Source organism: Neoarius graeffei, chromosome 1 (assembly GCF_027579695.1).
Source record: "Neoarius graeffei isolate fNeoGra1 chromosome 1, fNeoGra1.pri, whole genome shotgun sequence".
Lineage (NCBI taxonomy): Eukaryota > Metazoa > Chordata > Actinopteri > Siluriformes > Ariidae > Neoarius > Neoarius graeffei.
This window is the reverse complement of record NC_083569.1, coordinates 147,501-174,507: the sequence shown is the minus strand read 5'-3', so window position 1 is coordinate 174,507 and position 27,007 is coordinate 147,501. Positions and strand designations below refer to the sequence as shown.

The 27,007-nt window shown below is 43.4% G+C and overlaps 1 protein-coding gene across 1 annotated transcript in view; it reads left to right on the top strand.

The window, feature by feature from the left end:
- Positions 1-24,327: 24,327 nt before the first annotated feature.
- The window catches only part of myadmb (myeloid associated differentiation marker b), a 17,570-nt gene continuing 14,890 nt past the window's right edge, over positions 24,328-27,007 (top strand). The window contains exon 1 of the mRNA XM_060927064.1: positions 24,328-24,424. The gene's annotated coding sequence lies outside the window, so the exon portion shown is untranslated. The remainder of the gene's footprint in view (positions 24,425-27,007) is intronic.

The following is a 27,007-nucleotide window of genomic DNA, read 5'->3' as shown; positions in this document are numbered from 1 at the left end:
TGTTCTCCCCGTGTCCGCGTGGGTTTCCTCCGGGTGCTCCGGTTTCCCCCACAGTCCAAAGACATGCAGGTTAGGTTAACTGGTGACTCTAAAGTGAGCGTAGGTGTGAATGTGAGTGTGAATGGTTGTCTGTGTCTATGTGTCAGCCCTGTGATGACCTGGCGACTTGTCCAGGGTGAACCCCACCTTTCGCCCGTAGTCAGCTGGGATAGGCTCCAGCTTGCCTGCGACCCTGTAGAACAGGATAAAGCGGCTACAGATAATGAGATGAGATGTAAACAACTCAATGTTTACAATGAGTGTCTTTTTCTGAATCAGGGCAAACTCTACAGTATTTTGTGTCTGTAAATGTAGTGAGTTTCTATCATTACAGATAATTAAGAGGGATAACTATCTCTTGGGGTGTCGTGGTGGTGTAGTGGTTCTCAATGTCACCTCACAGGAAGAAGGTTCCAGGTTTGAACCTCATGGCTGACTGGGGTCTGTCTGTGTGGAGTGTGTATGTTCTCCTCATGCCTGTGTGGGTTTCCTCCTCCAGGTCTCTGGTTTCCTCCAAAGACATATAGATTCGGTCAACTGGTTACTCTAAATCCCCCACAGGTGGGACCTCACCACAGAGCTACACCAGTAGGTGTGTTTACATCAGTTATATCCATCCATCCATCCATCCATCCATCCATCCATCCATCCATCCATTATCTGTAGCCGCTTATCCTGTTCCAGTTGTATCGATGAGTGTATATTAGATTTGGTTTAAAGTGTCCCATTAATATTATCTTTCTTACTTTTATTATTCAAATAAGGAAGTTGAACAGTAATGTTACTAACACAGACCCATAAAAGTGATTTTCTGGAGTATTTAACATTAACTGATGAGAGAGAAGAAAATGGAGGTGAGCTCGTTATGATGTAACCATCTTGCTGTCTATTGGTTGTTGTCTGAAGGTTTTCATATTATTCAGCAACATTATCTGACATAAGGTTGATGGAGTCCACAAGATATTAGTTAGCTACAGTTAGGAGAATTTAAAAACAGCTAAATTAATATGTAGCTTTGTTCAAGATTCAAAATTCAAGATTAACTTTATTGTCTCACAAAGTGAGAAATGTGTTCTGGGCCATTCGCCCATGCTGCAGCCACAACACAGAACATACAATACAACACAATGCACATACAAAGGTGCCTAAAAGTGCAAGAAACATTGTGAATTAAATAAAATAAAATAAAAAATACAAAAAATAAATACAAAAAATAAATAAATGAGTGAATAAATAACACCTAATAGGTGTAATAAAATGCTAAAATTCTAATAAGTAAAAATACTAACCTGTGCAAAACAAACCACCACAAGTCACCTGTGCTCTGGTCTTATCTGATCTTGTTTACCAGCTTACAGTGGTGCTTGAAAGTTTGTGAACCCTTTAGAATGTTCTATATTTCTGCATAAATATGACCTAAAACATCATCAGATTTTCACACAAGTCCTAAAAGTAGATAAAGAGAACCCAGTTAAACAAATGAGACAAAAATATTATACTTGGTCATTTATTTATTGAGGAAAATGATCCAATATTACATATCTGTGAGTGGCAAAAGTATGTGAACCTTTGCTTTCAGTATCTGGTGTGACCCCCTTGTGCAGCAATAACTGCGACTAAACGTTTGCGGTAACTGTTGATCAGTCCTGCACACCGGCTTGGAGGAATTTTAGCCCGTTCCTCCGTACAGAACAGCTTCAACTCTGGGATGTTGGTGGGTTTCCTCACATGAACTGCTCGCTTCAGGTCCTTCCACAACATTTCCATTGGATTAAGGTCAGGACTTTGACTTGGCCATTCCAAAACATTAACTTTATTCTTCTTTAACCATTCTTTGGTAGAACGACTTGTGTGCTTAGGGTCGTTGTCTTGCTGCATGACCCACCTTCTCTTGAGATTCAGTTCATGGACAGATGTCCTGACATTTTCCTTTAGAATTCACTGGTATAATTCAGAATTCATTGTTCCATCAATGATGGCAAGCCGTCCTGGCCCAGATGCAGCAAAACAGGCCCAAACCATGATACTACCACCACCATGTTTCACAGATGGGATAAGGTTCTTATGCTGGAATGCAGTGTTTTCCTTTCTCCAAACATAACACTTCTCATTTAAACCAAAAAGTTCTATTTTGGTCTCCTCCATCCACAAAACATTTTTCCAGTAGCCTTTTGGCTTGTCCACGTGATCTTTAGCAAACTGCAGATGAGCAGCAATGTTCTTTTTGGAGAGCAGTGGCTTTCTTCTTGCAACCCTGCCATGCACACCATTGTTGTTCAGTGTTCTCCTGATGGTGGACTCATGAACATTAACATTAGCCAATGTGAGAGAGGCCTTCAGTTGCTTAGAAGTTACCCTGGGGTCCTTTGTGACCTCGCTGACTATTACACACCTTGCTCTTGGAGTGATCTTTGTTGGTTGACCACTCCTGGGGAGGGTAACAATGGTCTTGAATTTCCTCCATTTGTACACAATCTGTCTGACTGTGGATTGATGGAGTCCAAACTCTTTAGAGATGGTTTTGTAACCTTTTCCAGCCTGATGAGCATCAACAACGCTTTTTCTGAGGTCCTCAGAAATCTCCTTTGTTCCTGCCATGATACACTTCCACAAACATGTTGTGAAGATCAGACTTTGATAGATCCCTGTTCTTTAAATAAAACAGGGTGCCCACTCACACCTGATTGTCATCCCATTGATTGAAAACACCTGACTCTAATTTCACCTTCAAATTAACTGCTAATCCTAGAGGTTCCCATACTTTTGCCACTCACAGATATGTAATATTGGATCATTTTCCTCAATAAATAAATGGCCAAGTATAATATTTTTGTCTCATTTGTTTAACTGGGTTCTCTTTATCTACTTTTAGGACTTGTGTGAAAATCTGATGATGTTTTAGGTCATATTTATGCAGAAATATAGAAAATTCTAAAGGGTTCACAAACTTTCAAGCACCACTGTAATTGACACCGGAACAAACGAGTTTTTAAATCTGTTCATTCTGCAATGAGGAACTCTAAACCTTCTACCAGATGGTAGCAGCTCATAGTCGCCATGCATGATGTGTGACGGATCGCAGATAATCTTATTTGCTTGCTGCAGAGTGGCCTGTTCATAAATACTCTGAATGGAGAAGCGCTCTTTAACACCAATCATTTTCCCAGCAGCATGAATTAGCCGAAGTAGTTTGTTCTTTAGCTGCACAGAGAGGTTACCAAACCAAGCTGTGATACGATACCTGATCAGACTTTCCAAGACTGCCTTATAAAAAAATCAACATAAATCTTTGATCAACACCATGAATTCTCAGACGACGACGAAAATGCAACCGTTGCTGTAGTCTGCAACAGAGGCTGTCGACGTGTGTGCTGCAGGTGAGTGCGTGCTCAATAAAGACACCCAGATATTTGTATGACTGCACCTGGGCAACGGCTTGATTGTGGATGACCGCGGGCCTGTGGTCACCCACTCCTCGAGGGTCCAACACCATTTCTTCCGTCTTATTCACATTCAGAACGAGGTGGTTATCGTCGCACCACTCAACAAACCTCTGAATTTCCAGAAAGTGGTCAGATATATCATGATTCTTTTTCAACAGTGATAAAATTGCAGTGTCGTCTGAGAACTTAACGATGTGATTGTTTGTATAAAAGCTTCTACACGCATCTGTGTACAGAGTGAACAGAACCGGTGAACTCACGCATCCCTGTGGTGCACCTGTGCTCAGAGTTTTAGTTTCAGATAAAGTTCCATTAACACTGACCCGCGGTCTACGATTTGTTAAAAATGAAAAGTACCATTTAATAATAAAAGGATGAACATCAAAATCATTTAATCTGCTAATTAAAAGATGTGGCTGCAACGTATTAAAAGCTGAACTAAAATCAACCAATAAAAGACGTGCAAATGAGCTCGAATCCTCCAAGTGCTGATTGATAAGGTGGGTCACAGCTCAAATGGCATCTTCAGTACTTCTGTTGCACTTGTGCTGTAAGCAAACTGAAAGGGATCTACAAAACCACTAACTTCTGTCTTCAAGAAACTGATCATGATTTTCTCAAAACCCTTCATTACCAACGAAGTCAGTGCAACAGGACGGTTGTCATTATTCTCTTTACAGCTCGCTTTTTTAGGCACAGGAATGACAACAGAACTTTTCCAGATAGAGGGAACAGAATGAGCGTCTAGTGATTTCTGGAAGATGGGACACCAGGCTTCTGCCCGTTCTTTGCTACAGGACTTCAGTAGGCGCCCAGAGATGCCATCTGGACCAGAAGCCTTTCTGGGGCAGATGCATGAAAAGAGTCTCTCCACAGCATGCTGGTCAATAGTGATTACTCCAGGGCCTGATTCAGGTACACCATCCATAGCTATTTTCTTCTCATATGAGAAGTCTCTTAAGTCAAATCGGCAAAAAAGGTTATTAAGCTCGTTAGCCTTTTCCTCCTCATTTAACACACTGATACTCCTCTTAGCTGGAGTCATGTTTGTCATGTATCTGTGAAGAATCTCAGTCATCCAGGTACAACCCCGATTCCAAAAAAGTTGGGACAAAGTACAAATTGTAAATAAAAACGGAATGCAATAATTTACAAATCTCAAAAACTGATATTGTATTCACAATAGAACATAGACAACATATCAAATGTCGAAAGTGAGACATTTTGAAATTTCATGACAGCAACACATCTCAAAAAAGTTGGGACAGGGGCAATAAGAGGCTGGAAAAGTTAAAGGTACAAAAAAGGAACAGCTGGAGGACCAAACTGCAACTCATTAGGTCAATTGGCAATAGGTCATTAACATGACTGGGTATAAAAAGAGCATCTTGGAGTGGCAGCGGCTCTCAGAAGTAAAGATGGGAAGAGGATCACCAATCCCCCTAATTCTGCGCCGACAAATAGTGGAGCAATATCAGAAAGGAGTTCGACAGTGTAAAATTGCAAAGAGTTTGAACATATCATCATCTACAGTGCATAATATCATCAAAAGATTCAGAGAATCTGGAAGAATCTCTGTGCGTAAGGGTAAAGGCCGGAAAACCATACTGGGTGCCCGTGATCTTCGGGCCCTTAGACGGCACTGCATCACATACAGGCATGCTTCTGTATTGGAAATCACAAAATGGGCTCAGGAATATTTCCAGAGAACATTATCTGTGAACACAATTCACCGTGCCATCCGCCGTTGCCAGCTAAAACTCTATAGTTCAAAGAAGAAGCCATATCTAAACACGATCCAGAAGCGCAGACGTCTTCTCTGGGCCAAGGCTCATTTAAAATGGACTGTGGCAAAGTGGAAAACTGTTCTGTGGTCAGACGAATCAAAATTTGAAGTTCGTTATGGAAATCAGGGACGCCGTGTCATTCGGACTAAAGAGGAGAAGGACGACCCGAGTTGTTATCAGCGCTCAGTTCAGAAGCCTGCATCTCTGATGGTATGGGGTTGCATTAGTGCGTGTGGCATGGGCAGCTTACACATCTGGAAAGACACCATCAATGCTGAAAGGTATATCCAGGTTCTAGAGCAACATATGCTCCCATCCAGACGACGTCTCTTTCAGGGAAGACCTTGCATTTTCCAACATGACAATGCCAAACCACATACTGCATCAATTACAGCATCATGGCTGCGTAGAAGAAGGGTCCGGGTACTGAACTGGCCAGCCTGCAGTCCAGATCTTTCACCCATAGAAAACATTTGGCGCATCATAAAACGGAAGATACGACAAAAACGACCTAAGACAGTTGAGCAACTAGAATCCTACATTAGACAAGAATGGGTTAACATTCCTATCCCTAAACTTGAGCAACTTGTCTCCTCAGTCCCCAGACGTTTACAGACTGTTGTAAAGAGAAAAGGGGATGTCTCACAGTGGGAAACATGGCCTTGTCCCAACTTTTTTGAGATGTGTTGTTGTCATGAAATTTAAAATCACCTAATTTTTCTCTTTAAATGATACATTTTCTCAGTTTAAACATTTGATATGTCATCTATGTTCTATTCTGAATAAAATATGGAATTTTGAAACTTCCACATCATTGCATTCCGTTTTTATTTACAATTTGTACTTTGTTCCAACTTTTTTGGAATCGGGGTTGTACATAGTAATCTGTGGTTGGTTGAAGAGAGCAACTGGACTTGCTTGAAGATTCTTGAAGACGTTTCGCCTCTCGTCCGAAAGGCTTCTGTCTGACTAATAGGGAGTATCCAGTATTTATCCTCTCATGGCTCATCATAGAATCTGAATCAGAATGCTGATGGCTGCATTGTAGGTGGCTGATAAAAGATGTCATAGACCCCCACCTCTGTTCAGTGATGGTCGTTCCAGGTCGTTCCAATATTTTGTCATGGTTTTCATAGAGTCCCAACGTTTTTTAGTATTCATACCTGAGCAGTGAGATTCAAATTTCTCCCTCTCCTTCCTCCTAGCAGTCCTTAGTTTGTGATTAAGTTCCTTCTGCGTGTTTTTCATGCTTAGTACCGTAGGTCCTCGTTCTTAAATGCTGCAGTTAGGAGAATTTAAAAACAGGTAAATTAATATGTAGCTTTGTTTATGGCCCTGTTGGTGTTCCATACAGTAATGACGTCACAGTTCACTGCACACCTGAGCAGAGCAGAGCTGCTCAAATCACTGGGATCTGTGCAGGTGAACTTCTCTCTACAGTCTTCCTTCTGTGAGTTTATTTTGGAGTTAGCTCTCTCCCCTCCTCTCCCCTCCCCTCCTCTCCTCTCCTCTCCTCTCCTCTCCCCTCCTCTCCCCTCCCCTCCTCTCCTCTCCTCTCCTCTCCCCTCTCCTCTCCTCTCCTCTCCTCTCCCCTCCTCTCCTCTCCTCTCCCCTCCTCTCCCCTCCCCTCCCCTACTCTCCTCTCCTCTCCCCTCTCCTCTCCCCTCCTCTCCTCTCCTCTCCCCTCCTCTCCTCTCCTCTCCCCTCCTCTCCCCTCCCCTCCCCTACTCTCCCCTCCTCTCCTCTCCTCTCCTCTCCCCTCCTCTCCCCTCCCCTCCCCTCCTCTCCCCTCCTCTCCCCTCCCCTCCTCTCCTCTCCTCTCCCCTCCCCTCCTCTCCCCTCCTCTCCTCTCCCCTCCTCTCCCCTCCCCTCCCCTACTCTCCTCTCCCCTCCTCTCCCCTCCTCTCCTCTCCCCTCCTCTCCTCTCCTCTCCCCTCCTCTCCCCTCCCCTCCTCTCCTCTCCTCTCCTCTCCTCTCCTCTCCCCTCCCCTCCTCTCCCCTCCTCTCCTCTCCCCTCCCCTACTCTCCTCTCCCCTCCTCTCCCCTCCTCTCCTCTCCTCTCCTCTCCTCTCCCCTCCTCTCCCCTCCCCTCCTCTCCTCTCCTCTCCTCTCCTCTCCTCTCCCCTCCCCTCCCCTACTCTCCTCTCCTCTCCTCTCCTCTCCCCTCCTCTCCTCTCCCCTCCCCTCCCCTCCTCTCCTCTCCCCTCCTCTCCTCTCCTCTCCCCTCCTCTCCCCTCCCCTCCTCTCCTCTCCTCTCCTCTCCCCTCCTCTCCCCTCCTCTCCTCTCCCCTCCTCTCCTCTCCTCTCCTCTCCCCTCCTCTCCCCTCCCCTCCTCTCCTCTCCTCTCCCCTCCTCTCCCCTCCCCTCCCCTCCTCTCCTCTCCTCTCCTCTCCTCTCCCCTCCTCTCCCCTCCCCTCCTCTCCTCTCCTCTCCTCTCCTCTCCCCTCCCCTCCTCTCCTCTCCTCTCCTCTCCTCTCCCCTCCTCTCCCCTCCCCTCCTCTCCTCTCCTCTCCTCTCCTCTCCTCTCCCCTCCCCTCCCCTACTCTCCCCTCCTCTCCTCTCCCCTCCTCTCCCCTCCTCTCCTCTCCCCTCCTCTCCTCTCCTCTCCTCTCCCCTCCCCTCCTCTCCTCTCCTCTCCTCTCCTCTCCTCTCCCCTCCTCTCCCCTCCCCTCCTCTCCTCTCCTCTCCTCTCCTCTCCTCTCCTCTCCTCCCTCTGTGTTGGAAGAAATAACAAACAAAACAAATAAAGCCAGGCTACTGCAGCTGTTCCACACAGTCCTCAAAACATCACTGTCTCCCCACCATGTCTGTAAACTGTGATGATGTGTTCTTGTGCTGTTCCTTTCTCGTCCTCGTGGTGTTATATGCTGTGTTGTGATATGCATCAATAAAAAATAATAAAAAAGAGAGAGAGAGAGAGCAGCGCTGCTTCCTCACAGCTTCTGCACAGAGAGAAACAGTTTATTTTAAAACACTTAAAACATGTGCAGATCCAGTTTACCCAGGAATGTTTATTTTTCATCAAATTTAATAAGAAATCATTATTAATGTGCATTATTATAAATATATAAATAATTATTCCAGTAATTATTCCTCTATGGTATGTGAAGTTTTATGTTATTAATGACACACATAACATGTACTTACATTTTGTTTATTAAATATGTTTTACATTACTTACTTACTGCTGCTGTCGTGGGTAGACCCACACAGCGCCAACACAAACGACCGCCAACTTTTCCTGTCCTGCGACGCCACCATAGCCTCCTCATATGTTAGGGATTGTTGAAGGTCTCTAGTGACCGCGTCGTGCCAACACATACGCTGTCTGCCTGGCGCCGGCGTCCTTGAGGTGCCCAATAAAAAAGTCGGCGCGGCAGGCGTGTTGGAGGCATGCGCATAACGTGCCCAAACCATGATAGTCGTCTTTGTCGAAGGATGTTCGTTAGAGGAACCTGTCCAGTTCTTTGGAAGATCTCCGCATTGGATTTACGCTCTCTCCAGGAAACACCAAGAGTTCTGCAAAGGCATCTAGTATGGAAGGCCGATAGTCGCTTCTCTTGCTGCACTGTTGTGTTCCAGGCTTCGGCTCCATACATTAGGATGGTAATTACTACGGCCTGATAGATTGCCATTTTTGTGCGAAGCTGGATGGACTTGTGGCACATGATGGGTAGAAGTTTATTAAAGGCGTTCGCTGCTTTCCCTATACGGTTGTTAAGTCACCATCGGATGTTATCGTACTTCCCAAATAAACAAACTTCTCCACCTTCTCCAACGCATCTTGGTTGTTTAGACTGATTGTAATGTCGCATTTATCCTTTGAGACAGCCATAACTTTGGTCTTCGTGGGGTTAATGGTTCGTAGGGTTACATTACAACATATATCTTATACCTACATTTTAATCCTCACGAACAGAGGTTTTTATTTTTTTATTTATAACTTAAGGAATTTTGGACATGGTGAAAATCAGCCACTTCAGCATCGAACCCATCTCACTCTGAGCTTTTATATCGAACATCTCACTTTTTGCTCCCAGACACTCCTCCGTCCTCTGCTTCAGTACACATTATGGCGAATAACACAATATGAATAATTAATGTGTACAGGAAACCATGAATATTTAATTACTTAAATGTGACAGTTTTAAAATACTTTAATTCGACATGCATAAACACAGTACAAGTGAAAAGTTTGTACACCCCTCCTAATTCAGTGTTTGTTCTTTATTTTTATGAACTAAAAGTCACTTCCTGTCTTAAAGTAATGATGGATGATGTTTCTCTTTCCTCAGTTGTTCGGTTCTTGGTGTAATATGGATTACAGTTGTGGCATAGAGCTGTTTACATTATTATTATTATTATTATTATTTACTGTTTGATCTCACATTAAGAAGGTAAGAAACTCGTCCACTAATGACCTTTTAACGAGACACAGCTGTTAATTGAAAAGTATTCCAGGTGACTCCCTCATGAAGCTGGTTAAGATAAATTCAAATTTATTTGTCCCATACACAATCATACAGAGTATGACATGCAGTGAAATGCTTATTGCAGCACTCTAAATAGGGAAGATAGGGGGTTTTTTTTAGGGGGGATGAAAAGTAGTGAAAAAAAGAAAGGGAGTAAAACACAATGTAATAAATAGAATAAAAAATAAAAATGTGATAGAGTTCTCTGCAGAATATACATAATACAGAATATGTATGAATATATATTGCACAAAGAAAAAAGAAATATATACACTGTAATGAACTTTCATGAAGAGGTACAATAGATAGATAGATAGATAGATAGATAGATAGATAGATAGATAGATAGATAGATAGATAGAGCCAATAGTGTGCAAAGCATCATCAACGTAAACAGTGAATACGCTGAAGAATCTAAAATATCCGATTTTTTAACCACCTTTCTGTTGACCACATAATTCCAGATATGTTCCAGATGTTAGTTTTGAGGCCTTCAGTTTTGTTCCACAGTGTAGAGAATGGAGCACTTGCATGTGACGTCACAGCCGATCCAGATTGTGACAGACGCCATCTTGTCGGTCAAACGCCATATTTCCGCCTTCTACTTCTAGTTCTACTTCTGCTTCTACTTCTACCTTTTCTTCTGGAAAACCCTATTACAATTCTACTACAACGGCTGTGGCTACAAGCTCTCCCTACCTGTGCACGGTTTTATGTTTTTTGTGTGTATTTTTGCGTGTTGTTCGTCTGTACCGGACTTCAATATCCACTATAACCATATGGACTTACTGGACATTGGTTTCCAGCAGAAAATGACGGTTTGTAGCGATTTCCATCGCATGCACAACATTCCGGACGAGATAGCGAGACCAGCGGGGTCTCCGTGGATTGTTATCGGGTCTAGCAGGCGAAGGAGGTGGCGCCGAGAGCGGAAGCAAAAGTGAGGCTGCAGGCAGAGCCGGCCTGTTGACTAAGCTCAGAAAACAGCCACTCAAATCTCCACTGCTAAGCCTCTACCTCTCCAACGCCAGATCCATCGTAAACAAGACGGACGATTTGGAATTACAGCTGGAATTACCTTATTCTATTCTATTCTATTCTATTCTATTCTATTCTATTCTATAATCGGCTGGTCAGTGCTATACTAGATAATACTTAAGTGACTTACCCGTCCAATGAGGATTGTTATTTTCTTGTTTACAAGATGCCACATCTGAGTCGCTGACAAATCCTGAATTTCTGTAAAGATAACTGTCCAGAGATTTATAAGCACGCAGTGCTTCACCACTGAACAGCGAGGGAAAGTTAATGAGGTAATTATACATGTCTGGGTATTCCGCTGGCAGTTCAACATCCACTGACACGGTCGTGAAAACTACGTCCGGTAAGCCATAAGGGTCACTAATCTGTAGGTCGTTTATTTTAGACATATATCTAATTATCTGTTCATTAGAAAAATGAGCCGTGTAGTCCGTCGGTTGAAATTGATCCATTGTGTACACGAGTGCAGCAGTATTCAGCTGTGTTTTTTACCGACAAGATGGCGGCTGTGTACTTTCCGGTCACGTGACTGCAAGATCTCTATAGTCATGTCACGTTTGTGAGGATTTGACTTTTCACATGTTGCAGTTCCTCTCTTCCACCACTAGATGTACCCATTTTGCCCATTTGTGTCTGTTTTGCTATTGCTTTGACCTGTGTCTCGTTAGCATGGAGGTGCTGGATATATTGTGTGCTTAGCCTTGTGCTCCTTGCTGAGTTCTACAGTGTGCTGCGTTCCTGAGTATGTTAGCACTGAGTTTGAGACCGGTTTACTGCTGGTTTTTGGCACTGTTTCTTAGTGGTCCTTTGCTCTGCTTTCAGTTTTTGGAATCTTGTTTGTGTCTTTATTTATTGATTGATTTAGCATCTTCTGCGTTTTTGCCTCCCCTGGATTTTACCTTTTGGACTTCTTTTGTGAACTGTTACTGAGACCTTGTATGGGACCTGTTTGGTGCAAGACCTGCATTATTTTGGTATTTGCCAAACTTTGCCTACTTTTCTTGATTGTGTCTCTCTGCAATGGGGGCCAGTTCATCCATTGTGGTGGCTCAGGGGATCTTTCAGGTTTTTTTCAACCAGGAGACCTGGGTTCAAACCCCCATCAAACCCCCATTTATTTGTACAGTGCTTTTAACAATAGACATTATCACAAAGCAGCTTTACAGAAAATTAAAATTAAAGCAGACTTTAAACATGTGCTAACTTTATCCCCAGTGAGCAAGCCTGTGGCAAGGGGAAAACTTCCTCAGATGACATGAGGAAGAAACCTTGAGAGGAGCCAGACGTTAAAGGGAACCCATCCTCATCAGGGCGATAAGAGAGAGCATGATTATAAATAACTTGATGCTGATAGTTTAGGCGGCATGGTGGTGTAGTGGTTAGTGCTGTCGCCTCACAGCAAGAAGGTCCTGGGTTCGAGCCCCGGGGCCGGCGAGGGCCTTTCTGTGTGGAGTTTGCATGTTCTCCCCGTGGGTTTCCTCCGGGTGCTCCGGTTTCCCCCACAGTCCAAAGACATGCAGGTTAGGTTAACTGGTGACTCTAAATTGAGCGTAGGTGTGAATGTGAGTGTGAATGGTTGTCTGTGTCTATGTGTCAGCCCTGTGATGACCTGGCGACTTGTCCAGGGTGAACCCCGCCTTTCGCCCGTAGTCAGCTGGGATAGGATCCAGCTCGCCTGCGACCCTGTAGAACAGGATAAAGCGGCTACAGATAATGAGATGTGATGATAGTTTATTTCAAACATGTAAACAAACAATGAATAAATAAGCAGATAACAAGAAAAACAAAACAGCATTTGCAACAAAAACACGTAAAAAGCCACTAAATTAGAAAATAAACCTTAAATAATACAGGTAATAATATATCAAAACAAAAGAAAACAAGACAAAAATACAAACAAGGACGCACTAAGCAGTTGCACATAACTTCCTTCGATAACTGTGTCATAAAGAGTCCCAAAGTACAACTGTGGAACCAGGAAATTCATTACAGTTTAACAGGAAGTTTTTGTTGACGTTAGTTATAAACTGTTCATGACAACTGCAGCCCTCAAGTCAACTGTAGTCCTCAGCCATAGATATTACTGTAAGAGTCCAGAGTGTCTTCCAAGTGTGACTTTCAACTGTCCATATGGGGCCGTCCTCCACAGGAGCGATGTGATGAGACTCCAACCAGACACAGGGCATCAGGATGGATCAGGCAGGTCCGAGGAGCAGAAGAGGTTCAGCATCTCGATCTCAGGATTGACATGTAACTCAACAGAGAGGGACAGACGGGGGAGAGAAATACACAGGTTGTTAGGTATGCCCAATGTCACCTAAAGAGTAGGAACAGTATACATTTTGCACTGAGTACAAGCAGGGACTCCGGTTAGACTAACTATGACAGCATAACTAAAAGGGGAGAGCCAGAAGGTAACACAGGCATGAGGGGCCCCGGGACATAAAGCAGCAGCCACTACACCGTCAACAAACTCGAGTGAGCAAGCGAGTGGGGACTGACAGCATCCATACATCCCAGTTTACCAAAACACTCTGTCTGAGGATCCTCCAGATCTACACCTTTACCTCATAAACACCATTAACACAAGGCTTGACTAAACAGATCTGTTTTCAGCCGAGACTTAAACGCTGAGACTGTGTCTGATTCCCGAACGCTACTTGGAAGGCTGTTCCATAACTGTGGGGCTTTGTAAGAAAAGTCTCCGCCCCCTGATGTAGCCTTCACTATACGAGGTACCAGCAGATAGCCTGCACCTTTTGATCTAAGTAGGCGTGGCAGGTCATAAAGGAACACGGGTCGCTCAGGTACTGTGGTGCGAGACCATTCAGTGCTTTAAAGGTCAATAGTAGTATTTTATAATCGTAATTTGTTTTTACTATTATAGTCAATACAGAAACACATCAGTGAGCAGAGTGGGGGGTACAAACATTTGACTGGTGCTGTATGTAAATATACAAATTGCTTTAGATAATGTGCAACTAATGCACAGTTTATTTAATTAAATGTATAAACCCAAATCAGAAAAAGTTGGGTCATTTTGCTGTAGTGAACACAACGTGGCAGTGTTGTACACTCTGTTCTTGTGCTCCTTGAGAGTTCTAATAGAAAAAGTCAGGGCTGTTAAATATCACTGCTATCTCCTTCACATCCACTTGGAGAAGTCCACTTGGTTATCGTCTCCTTCAGCTCCAGTGAAGTTCACTAGACCTCATCAGCAGAGCTCCCACAGAATGACGGGGTTTGTGTTGATGATGATTCAACTGATGCTGGACTCTCAGAAATAAAGGTACTAAACAGTACCTTGTCGCTGAGGTGGTAGCCTTCTCTTCTAGCTTTAGTGTCTGTCCTTCACCTGGAAACGTGGATGTAGTGCAACTTTAAAATGAAAGGTGAGGTGAATTTAACCATGTGGCCATGTTGAAAATGGTTCATTATAAATGCATGTCCATGATTTATGCTTATGTACAGTACAGTGTGTACATTATGGACAGCAGCACAGCTCATGTATATAAACATCATAAAAACATGTTTGAGTCAGTTTGTTCAACTGATCTGCAGAAATGGAACCAAACTACATGTAAATATTCGTGTTGCAGTATTTCAGTACATGGTACACTGCAGCAATACTTTTTCTGCATAATTAAACAGTATATTTAAATAAAGTATTAAACCTTGATACATTTATTTTTATCACTTTAATAATAATAAATGTATCCCAAGGTGGTATGTGTAAATTTTAAAGAATTAAATTTCAAGAAGCAATAAGAAAAAAGTTTCCTAAAAGTCTACACTTCAGCTATTTAATGTTGAACGGTTTGATGTTGGCCACACCCACTGGGGTAAGTGACATATATATAAATAAATTAAATAAAAATAAATTGCTGCTCAGTAAAACTGCAATTCTGTCTCTCGTTCACTCTGAGTATTACCCGTGTGTGAGAGAGAGGTCTCAGAGACACAGTTCACTTTAACCACATTTTGTAAATACATTAGAAACAGGCGGCTGGTTTCCATGGCTACTGTTTTTGTCACTTAGCAACAAATAACATAAACAACGAAAGGATACAGCTCGTTTACAGAGTAACGGTGTAAACGTATCGTTTACTCACTGAGCTATTAATAAAGAACAATCTGAGTCATGTTAAGGGAAATTCTTCTGCTCAGCACACACACAAAGACTCCAAGAAGAAGCTAGAAGTGGTAGGTTTGGTGCTCCTTGTCACAGATTGTATATACGAGGGGAAGTCAAAAAGTTCTAAGACAAATGAAAAAAATCTTTACTTATGAAAATAACAAAACAATTTCTCTACATATCCTCCATTTAAGTCTAAACACTTCTGCAAGCGGTGTTTCCATCGGAGAATTCCTTCTTTGTATTCCTTTTTTTGAAATTATAACATCTGCCTTAGAACTTTTTGATTTACCCTTGTATTTGTGGAACCGTACTGCACCAATGGAGAATGGTTCTAAAAGATCTTACCTCACTCTATGCTGATGATGGAAGTGTTCAGTTAGGTTGAGATGTGGTGAATGTGTGTTAGCAGTGTGTGTGCATGTCTGTCGAGTGCTGTAGTGAGTGTGAAGGCTACAGCATCTGATTTATATTTAGGTATACATTCGATTTTATTATTTTTTTCTCATAAACTTTATCCCCATTCTCTCCATCTTCATCTCCATCTCCAGTTCCATCTCAACCATCATTTCCTTCCATCTCAAAATCCTACACCCTCTCTACCACCACTTTCATCTCCAAATACATGTCCACTACTACAACCCCGATTCCAAAAAAGTTGGGACAAAGTACAAATTGTAAATAAAAATGGAATGCAATGATGTGGAAGTTTCAAAATTCCATATTTTATTCAGAACATAGATGACATATCAGATGTTTAAACTGAGAAAATGTATCATTTAAAGAGAAAAATTAGGTGATTTTAAATTTCATGACAACATCACATCTCAAAAAAGTTGGGACAAGGCCATGTTTCCCACTGTGAGACATCCCCTTTTCTCTTTACAACAGTCTGTAAACGTCTGGGGACTGAGGAGACAAGTTGCTCAAGTTTAGGGATAGGAATGTTAACCCATTCTTGTCTAATGTAGGATTCTAGTTGCTCAACTGTCTTAGGTCTTTTTTGTCGTATCTTCCGTTTTATGATGCGCCAAATGTTTTCTATGGGTGAAAGATCTGGACTGCAGGCTGGCCAGTTCAGTACCCGGACCCTTCTTCTACGCAGCCATGATGCTGTAATTGATGCAGTATGTGGTTTGGCATTGTCATGTTGGAAAATGCAAGGTCTTCCCTGAAAGAGACGTCGTCTGGATGGGAGCATATGTTGCTCTAGAACCTGGATATACCTTTCAGCATTGATGGTGTCTTTCCAGATGTGTAAGCTGCCCATGCCACACACACTAATGCAACCCCATACCATCAGAGATGCAGGCTTCTGAACTGAGCGCTGTTAACAACTCGGGTCGTCCTTCTCCTCTTTAGTCCGAATGACACGGCGTCCCTGATTTCCATAAAGAACTTCAAATTTTGATTCGTCTGACCACAGAACAGTTTTCCACTTTGCCACAGTCCATTTTAAATGAGCCTTGGCCCAGAGAAGACGTCTGCGCTTCTGGATCGTGTTTAGATACGGCTTCTTCTTTGAACTATAGAGTTTTAGTTGGCAACGGCGGATGGCACGGTGAATTGTGTTCACAGATAATGTTCTCTGGAAATATTCCTGAGCCCATTTTGTGATTTCCAATACAGAAGCATGCCTGTATGTGATGCAGTGCCGTCTAAGGGCCCGAAGATCACGGGCACCCAGTATGGTTTTCCGGCCTTGACCCTTACGCACAGAGATTCTTCCAGATTCTCTGAATCTTTTGATGATATTATGCACTGTAGATGATGATATGTTCAAACTCTTTGCAATTTTACACTGTCGAACTCCTTTCTGATATTGCTCCACTATTTGTCGGCGCAGAATTAGGGGGATTGGTGATCCTCTTCCCATCTTTACTTCTGAGAGCCGCTGCCACTCCAAGATGCTCTTTTTATACCCAGTCATGTTAATGACCTATTGCCAATTGACCTAATGAGTTGCAATTTGTTCCTTCAGCTGTTCCTTTTTTGTACCTTTAACTTTTCCAGCCTCTTATTGCCCCTGTCCCAACTTTTTTGAGATGTGTTGCTGTCATGAAATTTCAAATGAGCCAATATTTGGCATGAAATTTCAAAATGTCTCACTTTCGACATTTGATATGTTGTCTATGTTCTATTGTGAATACAATATCAGTTTTTGAGATTTGTAAATTATTGCATTCCATTTTTATTTACAATTTGTACTTTGTCTCAACTTTTTTGGAATCGGGGTTGTATATCCAACTCCATTTCCACCACGATCTCCATCTCAACCACCATCTCTGTCTGCACCTCTATCTCCACATCCATCTTGATCTTTGTTTCCATCTCCATGTCTATTTCCATGTCCACCACCATCTCTATCTCCATCTCAAGCAAGCACTGTGGTGTCTTAGAAATCTTTAGAGAAAATGGAGAGGAGGGGCCTTCTCAAAGCAAAAATGAAATTCAATACGTTCTTGACCTGAGAGCAAAACTCTACACACTGAGTCACATAACCCAGGAGAATTTACTACAGGCCCAAGAACATCAATCTCGCCTGTATAACAGAGGGGCACAGCTAAGGGAATTTGCACCGAGAGATAAAGTCCTCATTTTACTGCTCACTTCAAGCTCAAAATTGCTCGGCAAGTGGCAAGGGCCCTTTGAGGTCACACGGTGAATTGAGGAGGTCGACTATGAGGTCAAATGTCCAGATCGAGGCGACACATGTCAAATTTACCACCTTAATCTCCTGACACTGTGGAAGGGAGGCGGTTCCTGTGGCTCTGGAGACAGTAGTTTCAGAGAGGGCAGAGCTGGGACCTGAGGTAAGCCTAAAAAGTGCAGCCCAATTCACCCTGGTCCCCTGTGGAGACCACCTCTCACCATCCCAAAGAGCACAGGTTATTAGGTTGCAGGAGGAATTCTACAATGTGTTCTTGCCCCTCCCTGGTCACATTAAGCTCATAGAACACCACATTGAGACTCCCCCAGGGGTGGTGGTGCGCAGCCATCCGTATTGGCTCCCCAAACACAAGAAAAAATGTGGTTCAGGATGAACTCCAGGCTATGCTTAAGATGGGGGTAATTGAGGAGTCACACAGCGACTGGAGCAGCCCGGTGGTCTTGGTTCCCAAGACCAACGGGTTGGTTTGATTCTGTGTGGACTATAGAAAAGGAAATACAGTGTCCTAAATTTGATGCATATGCAATACCTCGCATTGATGAACTGCTCGATCAGTTAGGCACAGCTCGCTTTTATTCAACACTGGATTTAACAAAGGGATTTTGGCAGATCTGGGCGGCACGGTAGTGTAGTGGTTAGCACTGTTGCTTCACAGCATAAAGGTCCTGGGTTTGAGCTCAGCGGCCGACAAGGGCCTTTCTGTGTGCAGTTTGCATGTTCTCCCCGTGTCTGCGTGGGTTTCCTCTGGGTGCTCCGGTTTCCCCCACAGTCCAAAGACATGCAGCTTAGGCTAATTGGTGGCTCTAAATTGACCGTAGTTGTGAATGTGAGTGTGGATGGTTGTGTGTCTCCGTATCTCAGCTCTGCAATGATCTGGCGACTTGTCCAGGGTGTACCCCACCTCTCGCCCATAGTCAGCTGGGATAGGATCCAGCTTGCCTGCGACCCTGTACAGGATAAGCGGCTACAGATAATGGATGGATGGATATTGGCAGATCCCCTTGACTCCATTATCCCATGAGAAAACAACCTTTTCCACTCCGTTTGGTTTACACCAATTTGTCAACCTTCCTTTCTGGTTGTTTGGGGCCCCAACGACGTTCGGTGTCTCATGGACTGAATTCTCCATCCCCATAATGTGTATGCAGTGGCCTACTTAGATGATATAATCATTTATAACAATGATTGGGAGCAGCATCTACAACATGTCAGGGTGGTCCTGAGGTCGCTGAGGCATGCGTGGCTCACAGCAAACCCGAAGAAGTGTGCAATTGGGCAGGTGGAAGTACGGTATCTGGGCTTCCACTTGGGTCATGGGCAGGTGCATCCCCAAATTGATAAGACTGCAGTGATTGTGGCCTGCCCGAGACCTAAGACCAAAAAGGCAGATCCTAGGGCTGTCAGGCTATTATAGGCAGTTCATGCCTAATTTTTCAGATGTCACCAGCCCACTGACTGACCTCACTAAAAAGGGAGCACCAGATCTGGTCCAGTGGGCAGAGCCATGCCACCAGGTAAAAGCTGTACTGTGTGGGGGGCCACTTTTATACTCCCCTGATTTCTCTCTCCCTTTTGTGTTGCAGACCGATGCGTAGGACAGGGGGCTGGGGGCCATTTTGTCCCAAATGGTGGAGGGGGAGGAGCGCCCTGTGCTGTACATTAGCCGCAAGCTCTCCATGCGGGAGATGAAGTACAGCACCATTGAGAAGGAGTGCTTGGCCATCAAATGGGCAGTCCTCACCCTCTGTTATTACCTGCAGGGACGCCCTTTCATCCTCTGCTCGGATCATGCCCTGCTCCAGTGGCTCCACTGCATGAAGGATGCCAACACCCAGATCACCCATTGGTAACTGGCTCTGCAGCCTTTTAAGTTCAAGGTGGTCCACAGGCCAGGGGCACAGATGGTGGTAGTGGACTACCTTTCCTGCCAGGAGGGGGGGTCAGCTGCAGACTGGACAGCTCCTCAGCCTGAGTTAGGCGGTGGGGGTATGTGGCAGCAGGGTTTAGGTTTGTGAATGGAGAGCGAAGCCGGGGAAGTGAGTGGCAAAGTGGAAGTACCTGTTGTGAATTAATGTGCTATGTCTGTGTTTGTGTGCAGTGAGAGGGAGAGGAGCAGAGAGTCCTTCGTCTTCCCCTGGCTGAAATCATGCCTATGCATTGGCAAATGAAAATTCATTGAAATCAAAAGTGGACCTGATCCTGCCTGCCTGTTATTCAGTGTCCACCATAATCAGGGAAATGTTACAGAGGTAAAGTGCTGTTTTATTATCCATGTTGAGCTCGAAATTACTTGCCAAGTGTCAAGGGCACTTTGAGGTCACACAGCGAGTTGGGGATGTCGACTATGAGGCAAAATGAATGGATAGAGGCAGGGCACCGCAGATACCATCTCAATCTGCTTAAATCGTGGAACAAGGTGGTCCCCGTAGTGTTGGCAATGGTGGTCCCTGAGAGGGAGGGGGTGGGACTGGAGGTAAGTCTAAGAGTAGCCACTTTTAGACCAGATCACCAGATCCAATCCAGTGGATGGAGCCGTGCCAACAGGCTTTCACTAAGGTAAAAGCTGCACTGTGCGGTTACTCCCTGTAACTCGCTAACTCCCTGTAACTCCCTGTTTGGATCATGCCCACTCCAGTGGTTCCACTGTATGAAGGACGCCAACACATGGATCCCTCATTGGTATCTGGTACTACAGCCCTTTAAGTTTAAAGGAGATACGCAGAGCCTTTATTTTTAAATACATTTCTGAGTGGATAGTATCTCCATCCTTGACTCTTGCATGCTGCATAAATGGGAATTATATATATATATATATATATATATATATATATATATATATATATATATATATATATATATATATATATATACAGTGGTGCTTGAAAGTTTGTGAACCCTTTAGAATTTTCTATATTTCTGCATAAATATGATCTAAAACATCATCATATTTTCACACAAGTCCTAAAAGTAGATAAAGAGAACCCAGTTAAACAAATGAGACAAAAATATTATACTCGGTCATTTATTTATTGAGGAAAATGATCCAATATTACATATCTGTGAGTGGCAAAAGTATGTGAACCTTTGCTTTCAGTATCTGGTGTGACCCCCTTGTGCAGCAATAACTGCAACTAAATGTTTCCGGTAACTGTTGATCAGTCCTGCACACCAGCTTGGAGGAATTTTAGCCATTCTTCCGTGCAGAACAGCTTCAACTCTGGGATATTGGTGGGTTTCCTCACATGAACTGCTCGCTTCAGGTCCTTCCACAACATTTCCATTGGATTAAGGTCAGGACTTTGACTTGGCCATTCCAAAACATTAACTTTATTCTTCTTTAACCATTCTTTGGTAGAACGACTTGTGTGCTTAGGGTCATTGTCTTGCTGCATGACCCACCATATCTTGAGATTTAGTTCATGGACAGGTGTCCTGACATTTTCCTTTAGAATTCACTGGTATAATTCAGAATTCATTGTTCCATCAATGATGGCAAGCCATCCTGGCCCAGATGCAGCAATACAGGCCCAAACCATGATACTACCACCACCATGTTTCACAGATGGGATAAGGTTCTTATGCTGAAATGCAGTGTTTTCCTTTCTCCAAACATAATGCTTCTCATTTAAACCAAAAAGTTCTATTTTGGTCTCATCCGTCCACAAAACGTCTTTCCAATAACCTTCTGGCTTGTCCACATGATCTTTAGCAAACTGCAGATGAGCAACAATGTTCTTTTTGGAGAGCAGTGGCTTTCTCCTTGCAACCCTGCCATGCACACCATTGTTGTTCAGTGTTCTCCTGATGGTGGACTCATGAACATTAACATTAGCCAATGTGAGAGAGGCCTTCAGTTGCTTAGAAGTTACCCTGGGGTCCTTTATGACCTCACCGACTATTACATGCCTTGCTCTTGGAGTGATCTTTGTTGATCGACCACTCCTGGGGAGGGTAACAATGGTCTTGAATTTCCTCCATTTGTACACAATCTGTCTGACTGTGGATTGGTGGAGTCCAAACTCTTTAGAGATGGTTTTGTAACCTTTTCCAGCCTGATGAGCATCAACAACGCTTTTTCTGAGGTCCTCAGAAATCTCCTTTGTTCATGCCATGATACACTTCCACAAACATATGTTGTGAAGATCAGACTTTGATAGATCCCTGTTCTTTAAATAAAACAGGGTGCCCACTCACACCTGATTGTCATCCCATTGATTGAAAACACCTGACTCTAATTTCACCTTCAAATTAACTGCTAATCCTAGAGGTTCACATACTTTTGCCACTCACAGATATGTAATATTGGATCATTTTCCTCAATAAATAAATGACCAAGTATAATATTTTTATCTCATTTGTTTAACTGGGTTCTCTTTATCTACTTTTAGTACTTGTGTGAAAATCTGATGATGTTTTAGATCATATTTATGCAGAAATATAGAAAATTCTAAAGGGTTCACAAACTTTCAAGCACCACTGTATATATATATATATATATATATATATATATATATATATATATATATATATATTTTTTTTTTTTTTTTGAGAGTTAAAATCAACCGCAAAGTTGGTATTCGAGCTCCCCTCTGAGCCAGCCAGCCCTGAGTGCATGACATCAGAGCGGTAACTGGTTCTAAGGCTGAGGCCTTTGACAGCTATAGACCAAAGCCAGACTCGGCAGGCAAGAGTGGTTGCAATGGCCTCTTATTGGGGATTCTTCGAATTCCTTAGATAGTAATACATCTGACTGTGATAGTCCTGAAATTGGAGTGTGTGTACATGCTACTGCTATACACATAGAACCGTATCAGTTCGATCCATCGGAAAGTGAATCCGATAGTATCATGTCGGCCACGGAGGCCCCCGCCTTACGAAATTAAGCCAGAGAACAAAGCCATCTAGAGAACTGCATGGAATTGAACCGACAGTCTCATGTGACTCATTAAAACAGGATGGGTGTTATAACTTATGCAACGTACATGTACATGCATGCATTTTCACTGATAAAACATAAGAGGCTAATTAAATAATCAGATGAACTGAGACAATCACATTCTGAAGCAAATTAAATAATCTCATACCGCTAACTTAAACACACAATACAAGTTACATGGATTAATCTAAATGCAGGTAAATAATGAGTGTTGTTGTTGTTATGTAAGCAAATGAGAGTCGCATCTTACCTGTCTGTGTTCTCGCTTCTTGAAGGCTGAGCTTGTGGACGACTGTTTTGAAACAATCTGACTTTCAATTCTTCGTTCAGTTCTTTGTTTATTTGCTTCTTCCATGTAAGGGTGAGATATTGCTGCTGAGGCGAGCATATGCAGCGGGGAGGGGGAAGCATATCCAGCGGAGAAATCTGATGGCCGGTCCACTCATTCTCCATTTTCTCCATACTGAGTACTCCGCCATTACTGCTCGGTTCACACTCCGGGAGAACTGGTGCAATTAAACTTACTTTCCTTTTCTTGTAGTTTTCTTTTCCTTTACTTGTTGATACTGCACTCTCTTTCAATCCGGGCTTATAGCCAACGCTCCTCAACAGATCAGAGGTCTCGTACGAGTCTTCAGTAAAATGTGCAGAGCAGAGGAGAGACCACTTCGTAGGCACCCAATCCATAAATTTCTTGCAAAACGCGTCCAAATCTTTGCAGTTTGAACATTCTTGGGCCGTGAATGCAACGTAAATCCACCTACTGTCGTGTTGCTGGTGGGTGCAGCAACACATCTACGTGGCATGGTGATAAATTAGCTCAAAATGGAGGATCGGAGTTGCAGTCAGCTCTGTGGTTTAGTATAGCGGAAATGGCGATGAGACCGATAGACTTCCTGCTGTAACGTTACGGACGTCAAGGTCATTCACTCAGACCGCTACCTACTGTATATAAATCACTTTAATCGTAAAAATGACTATATTAGATTTATTGTTAATGCTTAAAACTTTAAAAAGCCATTCTTGAGGTCTCAAGGCATTTATAAACAAAAAGTGAGGTCATGGCTCTGCGTATCTGCTTTAAGGTGGTCCACAGACCAGGGGCACAGATGGCTGTGGCAGATTTCCCGCCAGGGGGGCGTCAGCTGCAGGCCACACAGCTCCCCGGCCTGAGGTGGGTGGTGGAGGTGTGTGGAGGCGGAGGCGTGGCCGAGCACCCGTTTGTGAATGGAGAGTGAGGCTGCAGGAGGTGAGAGGCCAAGTGATTACGCCTGGGACTGATTAACAGTGGTGTGTGTGTGTGTGTGTGTGTGTGTGTGTGTGTGTGTGTGTGTGTGTGTGTGTGTGTGTGTGAATTAGACCAGTCAGAACACAGAATTCAGCAGTGCTGTGGAATAATGCAAAAATAATAAACAATGTTAAATAGAAATGAAGATGATTATTATGTGACATGAAAAACAGCAGAGAAGCTTAGAAATAAAAAAAACTCTACAGAGAGAGAGACAAAGAGAGACAGACAGATGGAGTGAGAGAGGGAGAGAGAGACAGACAGACAGACGAAGTGAGAGACAGAGAGAGAGAGACAGACAGAGTGAGAGAGAGCGAGACAGAGAAAGAGAGACAGATGGAGTGAGAGAGAGAGAGAGAGAGAGAGAGAGACAGAGAGACAGATAGAGAGAGAGAGAGAGAGACAGACAGAATGAATGGGTGTTCTGTACTAATATGGAGAGTCTGGGCGGAGTGTGTGGAGGTTTTTCCTTTTCTCGCCCGCACTGTAAACTCCCATCACTGAACACATAGTGAATAACACACACTTTTACACACACACACTTTTACACACACGCACACACACACAGTCAGAGCTCAGAGGCTCCACAAGACGAGGAGAAGATCAGAGCAGGTAACACACGTTTACTTTTATTTTTCATCCCTCTTTCAGTGAAACAGCAAGAAAACAAAGTGTTTCACTGTTGGGAGATTTTTTTAACTTTCTTTTTTTGTTCTTTTTTTGAAAGAGTTTTCTTTTACTCTGTGTGTGTGTGTGTGTGTGTGTGTGTGTGTGTGTGTGTGTGTGTGTGTTCTGCAGTTTCTGAAATGATTGTGTTTTTCAGTGTGTTATAAACAGCTTGGTAATTTGGTGATGAACAGATAAAACACTGTATAAACCCAGACACAGTGGAGGGGAAAATGTGTGTAAGTTCAGTGTGCAGGGTGGGGCTGGAATACACACCCCCTTACACACACACACACACACACACACACACACACACACAGAGTTGTTATGTGACTTCATTTCTAGAGGCTAAAAGAAATTTTTGAATGTTCGTTTCCTGAAACGTGGATGGAAAATCTGGATAATAGAATTATCACGATTAATGATGATGTGTGCAGAAATGATGGAGCTGGAGAGAGAGAGAGAGAGAGAGAGAGACTGTAAAATGAAAAAGAAGGAGCAAAGAGGTGTGAAGAGAGGGAACCAGAAAGACAGAAGTGTGTGTATTCATATGTATAGTACTGTGTGTCTCCGTGTGTGTAATGAAATTAGTGTGTAATGAGTGCTGGTGCTGTGTGTAAACTCTGAGTGCTTCTGTTCTCTGTGACTAAGAGGTCATACGGTGGTCAGGAACAGATTTCTCCTCAAAATGTGCGTCAGTGGTTCTCTTCTGAGGAACCAGAGAAGATCTTTCATGTCCTGGACTCAAGATCAGTCTCCGAAGAGCAGATACAAATACACTAACTGGCCACTTTATTAGGAACACCCCTACACCTACCTGCAGTTCTGTAATCAGCCGATCCCTCGACAGCAGCAGCACGACGCGTCAAATCCCGCAGATACAAATCAGGAGCTTCAGTTAATGTTCACAATGTTCAAACATCAGAACGGGAAACATTGTGATCTCACAGCGTGACTTTCTTTCTCTCACTGTGGTCTGGGTGCTGGTTTGATCCAGATGGACTGGTTTGAGTATTTCAGAAGCTGCTGATCTCCTGGGGTTTTCACACACAACAGTCTCTAGAGTTTACACAGAATGGTGCGGAAAACAAAAAACACTGAGTGAGTGAGCGACAGTTCTGTGGGTGGAAACAAATGCCTTGTTGATAAGAGAGGGTCAGAGGGGAATGGACAGATTGGTTTGAGCTGCCAGGAAGGATATAGTAACTCATAGAATTACAACCGTGGTGAGCAGAAAAGCATCTCAGCATGCAACAGCAGAAGAACACATTGGGTTCCACTCCTGCAGCCAAGAACAGGGATCTTAGAACCAACAACACGTTCCTGTTAAAGTGGCCGGGGACTGTATATAAACACGATCCTGTTAATTCGTTAACAATATCGTCCCTTTAAAATCCACAGGAAGGTTTTTCTCCATGGAGGACCTGGGAGGAGACACGTCTTATCAGACACGTGGTTTATCTCGAGGAGTGAATCATTTCTGTAAAAATGTCTGAAGTGAAAGTTTCTCTGTAGCAGTGGCGACTGCTGGTTTTTAAAACAGGGGAAGCCCATTTTACGCATTCATCATAAAACCTGTAGGCCGGATATCAAAGCATAGAAAGGTGTGCCCCATTAGCATAGTGAACTAGACAACCCCACCTAGTGGCAGAAAGTGTTTTTGCTTGTACATTTCATGTTATAGTCTGGCTTGCCAGCCTAGTGCCTCATATCCTTAATCAAAAATATCAAACATCCAAAAATCACTGGCTATTCAACGAAGAGCCTTGAACATCATACCCTGATATGCAACACAGAGTCTTTAACACAACACCCAGCTGTGCAACACATCCTTGAACATCTTCTGCAACACAGTCTGGAAATTCATAACCAGGTAGGCTATGCAACACACAGAACCTTGAATATTATACCCAGGTATAACCTATAACACAGAGCCCACCATTCTCTTAACATTACTGAACAATATACACACTTCACATTCATGAACATGAACACTATTTATACACAAATTCTGCCCTCCGCTCCTTTTCCAGAAAATGGTCTGTGACCCTGTCATACCAGCTGGTTGTGCTTTCCAGAGACTTCACCAGTTTCTGTTAGCAGCTAGCACTGCAGATCCCAATAAGGCTCAAGCTAGCCTACAACCAGATTGAACTACAAATGAAATAAACGAGTGAATTCACGAATGATCAAACTGATAGAATGGATGAAAGTTAACAGAGCACAACGAGTAATATTTACATTTATTTACAGAGTAATGTACAGATACATCAATGAGAAGAACCGTTTATATGAAAAGAAATTCGGACAGCACTTTGGCACACGACTACACTTTCTTGACATCCGCTAGGGACTGACTGATCATACTTCCGTGTTCCTCACCGAAGTACCGCCCTCCTCATGTCTTTCAAACACCACCTCCAATAATCCTTCATCAGCCCGGCTTCTTGCCCCTCCCACTGTCTCGTTTAGTCCCAGAGAAGCCCGGCTTCCCTGGAAGTGATGATTTTGTTGATTTTAACCAATAAC